General features: G+C 36.5%; 1 long non-coding RNA gene across 1 annotated transcript in view; it reads right to left on the reverse strand.

Moving 5' to 3' along the window:
- Nucleotides 1-4,734: 4,734 nt before the first annotated feature.
- Nucleotides 4,735-6,000, reverse strand: part of LOC141385598 (uncharacterized) — a 57,293-nt gene continuing 56,027 nt past the window's right edge. Inside the window, exons 3-4 of the long non-coding RNA XR_015491726.1 lie at nucleotides 5,119-6,000; nucleotides 4,735-5,051 (exon numbers count right to left, since the gene is read on the reverse strand). The exon at nucleotides 5,119-6,000 is cut by the window's right edge and continues 230 nt beyond it. This is a non-coding gene — a long non-coding RNA (uncharacterized LOC141385598). The remainder of the gene's footprint in view (nucleotides 5,052-5,118) is intronic.

Genomic DNA, 6,000 nt, shown 5'->3' on the forward strand with positions numbered 1-6,000 from the left:
TTTTTTTTGTGTTGAACTTCCGATTTTTATGTATGCAATTTCCACAATTATTCCTATAAGTTTATGTATGCAATAGTTTTATATTATTTTATATTGAATTAAACAATGAAAATGCATCACTGCAAAATATTTGTTAATATATAAATGGAAAATAGCAAACTCTACTGACTGGCTTTTCCCCAATAGAATTTTAGAGTATTTACATTGCAGATCTTAATGGTCAATTTGGATAATGTAACAGTATCCAGTTTATTTTGATGACCTGCTGACATTTATCATATTTTAAAGGTGACACGTATCCGGTTGTCTGCATTTACTCAACACACAGCAAAAGGTGCAATGGCCAGGAAAACAAAGAGCCGGCGCTGACTAACAGCTGATAATAAAAGAGCGCTCTTTTCTCCATTCCTGTGTTTATTGTTTGCATGGTTTCAGTTTTTTAAATTTTCTTTTTTACAAGTTGTTTTCATATAGTTTATGACAGAAAGGCTCTCATTTGGCCTAATTCTTTATATCTAGGCATTTTTTTTAAATGAGTAGGCGTCTTAATGTAATGTCCATGGCTTGATTTGTGCACATGATACATGCAACAGTATTATTTTATATTGGTTACGTGGTGGATGTTGCGCTCTCTTTGTCTCTCGTGAACATACAAAAAATACTTGCGCTATGACAATATAAAAGCGTTTTTTAGTCCTTGTGTAGAATTTGGTCACTTGAACCGTAAAAAAACATAAACATGTTTGGTAATGATGAAGGAGGGTGTGTTGAGTCTCCAGCAGTTCAGTATGTGTGTGTGCGCTTAGAAATGCGTGTAGGTGCCTTGAATATAGTGTCAGACCGCTGTGTGGACTGCCCTGTCGCAAAATGCGGCTAGAAGTCCTACACGATGATATCGGTGAACCACCAGTTGAGAATCCCTGCCCTAGACTATCTTAATCCAGCATTTCTATGATTCTGTCAATCATATTTTCAAGTTCAAGAGAGAAGCAATGGTGGCTGCACAAGTCTTCACATTGTTTTACATACGTTGTTCAGCAACGTGGACACCTCCAAATGGTGTTGAAAGAGTCACATGCTGTATTTATAAGATATAATTTACCTCAAAAATGTCATTTCTGTCTTCATGTAATGATGTTTTTGAGACCACAAAATCACACATGACATGAGCTGACCGTCAGCTGTTACCACAGCGGGCGGGCGCGTGGGCCTCCGAATGAAGTCTACTTTAGTGAACAGAACATGCATAGGCTGTGAATAATAGGTAATAAAAGTTGTAAATAACAGTCAGATTGTGGCACAGAGTGATCATTTGGGAGCAGTGCGGAATGTGAACTGCTCTTAGCAGTGAAAATGAATCCGAAAGCATACACAGTGTTGCCAGATGTATGTGACTGAATCCAGCCCAAAAAGTATCCAAAACCTTGCGAAAGGCAAAAATACCCACCAAGTCTTCTGTATTTATGAAAATCACAGCCGTGACAGATTTTAAGCAGAAAATTACAGATTGTAAGCATATGTCTCAAACACAATAATTCAACATCAGAATTATTATCAGCAATAATGACCAGGACAAATCTAAAGTCTGTTCAAGTCCACCATTCCAAGTCTATACAAAATTTAGCATTTTAACCAACAGTACAGCTACACAAAGCCTATTGCTTTACCACATGTTTGAGAATAACAATAATGATAGCCCATGCACTCATAACCTTTATTTTACATCTACAGAATCGTGAGAGAATCGTAATCTTTATTTTAGGCAAAAATAATAATAATAATAATAAAATAAAATTGTGATTTTAATTTTAGCCAGAATCATGCAGCTTAATGTGGGCTTAGGAAAAGTTATTTTCATTAAGAGTAACTTATATCCTGGGCCAACTAAATGTGGGAGCAGGCATCCCGTCAAGACAGGGGATGAGGTATGGGAAATGGAAAATCCATGGGGAGACAGTGAAGTCCATTTAAAAGAAATTTGGTCAAGTGAAAGTTGATTTGCTTGTCTTGCTGTGGTTTCCCTTACACATTCAGATCCCCTCAAGCTGGACATTATGGTGCAGATGTGGCCGTAACAACATCTGTATGTTTTTTTTTTTTTTTTTTTTTCTTAATGCTCTACCCTCAGGATTTTCCAGGTGAGGGTTTTTTTTGACTGAGGTCCATCTCCTAGAGGAAGCCCTGTTCTGGCTGACCCATGGATGGTTTTCAGTTTCCATATCTCTTTTTGAAGGCCCTCCCTGGAAAATTTTCATCAGGAAGAACCTATTGTCCCAGGCGGAGGGTGCAATACTTCACCCCCACCCAAATTTATGAAGAGGGAACCAACTTATGAGTTATGGTCTGTCAGTCAAGACTGTTTAGACTATACTCAAGCCCAGAGTTCCGCTCACGAGGAAACTTTACATGCTGAAGCTAAATATGTTATCGTTTTTAAATATTAAAATAATACTAACTAAAATGCACAAAAATGTAATCAAAATGAATTAATATTAAACTGACCTAACAATGAGTGTGTGTTGTTTGTAAAAATATATGTCTATACATTATCTTATGTTGTACAGCCCTTGGATGTTGATTTGAAATGATCTGACTCCTGTCTCCTCATCCAAATCCTTGTGCTATTTTAGTGGTAATTTCTATTTTAAAGGATAAGCGTACTTATTGTGCTTGCTAATTCCATTATTAAAATGTACATGCACATTTGCGTAACATCTCTTTGAATACTTGAGTCATTGACAGAGTGTGGGGTGCGTTAATCCGATGAATAAAACATAAAACAAACTGTTGATTTCCCACATTGTATCCTTCGTTAGCCTGAAACGAATAAAGTGGTTCTGCTGGCTGCTATATTTGTGGATGGAGTTTTCAGTGAATGGTTTTCCAATATGGCCTCCAACATTTAACTGCCAGTCCCCTGTGATTTGATATGACATTTAATTAATTACAGACAAAAAAGTGGAGCAACTTCATATACATCACATCAGACACAGCTGGTAACCAGAATCCAGAATCTACGAAGCCCTTATCCTCTGAGGAGTAGTTTAGAGGCTCATTTCTCTGTCTTTACTGTATGAAACATGTGAATACCTTGTGCATGCAGGCTTTGTCAAATTGTCACCTATAAATAAGCCATGTAAATCTGAATGCTCAATATATTTATAGTCCCCCATTGTTGTAACCAACCAACCAAAGAACTAACCAAATAAATCCCGTTGATTGCCACAACTGGCAATTTTTTCATCATTCTCTTCTCATGTTAAAATACTTATTAATGCTCCTAACGTTAAAACACTGTGCTTTATACAACATTAATTCATTCATTTTTCTTCAGCTTAGTCTCTATTGAAGAAGTCACCACAGTGGAATGAATCGCCAACTTTTCAGACATATGTACACAGACACCCACACACACTTATTCACAAACACACACACACACACACACACACACACACACGCACACACACACACACACACACACACACACACACTCATACACACTCATACACTATGGACAATTTAAATCATGCGATTCACATATAGCGCATGTGTTTGGTCTGCGGGGGAAACTGGAGCAATTGGTGGAAACCCACACCAACATGAGGAGAACATGCAAACTTTACACAGATATGCCAGCTGGTCCAGTTGGGACTCAAACCAGCTACCTTCTTGCTGTGAGTGCTACAACAAGGCAATGCCTTAATCAATGAATGAATCATCCTCTTGGAATGTTATCACTCAATTGAATGGGTGTTATCAATGGTTATCAGCTGATAGATTAGGGCTAGTAGGGGCCTATTGGTAGCTATACTAATAGAGAAGACTCCCAAGAAGGGTTTACCCCTGTGTAAACTCTGGCCATCCCTGTGGCCACCCCAATATTAATTTTGCTATTGATATAATTTCAATGAACTTACGTAAATTCACAATATTTCAATAAATAAATGTATTAATAGATACATTAAAATGTAGCCACTAAATTATTGTGGATTAATTGGCGCCACTGTCCCTCCCCCTCCCGGATCGTCATTGACGGCACATGCACACCTTCAACAAACAACATTGGCATTTTTTAGAAAAACAACAACAGTTATACATGTCATACATTTATTCACTTAAGTCTTCACTCAAATAACCATTCTGTTTTCTGTTAACCTTTCTAGCTAAATACTAAACATGTTAACGTTACCTAACAGGGCTCAAAATTAGATTGTTTTAGTTTGCATTGTTTAATGTTTTCGCTTTCCTACAAAACGTATGTTTTTGCTGATTACTACACATTATTTGCATGCTGTTACAGAACGACAATTTTACTATAATTCCCTATGTAAGCATGCATATGCTGTACAACAAAAAGGATGTGAAAAATAACTGACCTGAAAAACCTTTTTAAAACTAAATCGTCACTTTGGAATTATAAGGTTCTGTCGTGTTCTGAATGATTTTGAGACACTGAGCTTCAAAGTTTTTGCATTCCATAGCAAACAGCATTTGTGCAACATTTGTTTTTTTTTTTTTAAATAAAAAGTCTTAAAATGTAAACAACTTATAAAAAATAAAATTCCACAATGTAAATAAGTTGTCATTTAATAAGAATGTCAATAACTTAATTTTGACAAACATGTCAGGTAGAACATTATAATTCTAAGTTGACAAAATATAGATTTTTATTTGATCTGCACGTGTACTTGCTGAATCATTTCAAGGAATAAGTTGCAATATTGTAAGAGTAAATGAGATTAAAACCACATTATTTTATTTACCAGACAAAAAAAAAAAAATTACACTCAATTATTATTTTGTGTGTGTGTGTATGTGTGTATGTGTGTGTGTGTGTGTGTGTGTGTGTGTGTGTGTGTGTCACCTCATGATTTGGTGTGGCCTCATCTGGCCAGCCCTAAGAAAATTTTCTGGGGGCACCATTGCCTACTGGTCCATATCTATCAGCTGATAATCACTGATTACGCCTGTTCAGGTGATAACATTTGAATCTGCTGAATGAACAAACAAACGAACGAACGAACGAACAAACGAACGAACGAACGAACGAACTAATTAATTAATTAATTAATTAATGAGGTGAGTCTTGGTGAGTCTAAAATATTTGTTATGCTAAGCAATAACAAATGTTGTTGGAGCCTAACATATACTGAACATGGCATATTCATTTAAAGTAACACTTCATGCAGTTTGATAAATAATACGCCACTACACTCCTCATTTTTAATTGCCTATGCACTATACTGTGAATTATAAAATTAAATCCAGTAGGCTTATGCCTGATGCTATTCTTAATGCATCATCTCTTATAAGCGTGAAGAACCCATTGTTGTCCATTTATTATATAATTGGACATATTAAAGAACTCTCTTAAGCCTGATGTTAGGGATTTCTTTCAAATCCTTCAAGTCCTCTTCTAGGATTGGAGTAGTCTTTTCACAGTTTTTTCTTGCCTCCATCCATCCTTTAGTTGCCTGTTCTTACATTTTTTGGCAATCTTCGCCCTTTTTTTTAATGTTCATTACTCTATTCACTCTTTCAAACCCCACGGCACTAAAAGAGGAGAGGCAGGGAAGACAGAATTAGAGACACACTGCATTAATTCACCAGAGAATATTACTTTTGTCTTCCTGAACAGCAATGGGACGCAGAAGTGCAATACCCTCCCAAAAGCCCCTGAGCTCCTGCTTCAAAGGGGAAATGCTGAAAACTCACTGCAAATCATGATCTTTAAAATATACATTTACATCAGTGTTTTCATGGGCTTGGAAAAGCGGATCCAGCAAAGACTCTGTTTAGCTTCTTTTTTTTTTTCCATAAATGTGCGAGACTATAATAACTGCGCTTTGCCGCTGTACTGTTCTCCATCTGTTCCTCTGACGCATCAAGCTAAAGAACCCTGTGAAAGTTCTGCGAAGCAATTGGCCTAAATTAAGAGGAATCAGCTCTTTCAAGTCTTACTGCCCTTGAATGTCATTTTTGTTTGATTTTTCTGTCTTC

Source organism: Danio rerio, chromosome 5 (genome assembly GCF_052040795.2).
Source record: "Danio rerio strain M-AB ecotype USA chromosome 5, GRCz13ab, whole genome shotgun sequence".
Classification (NCBI taxonomy): Eukaryota; Metazoa; Chordata; class Actinopteri; order Cypriniformes; family Danionidae; genus Danio; species Danio rerio.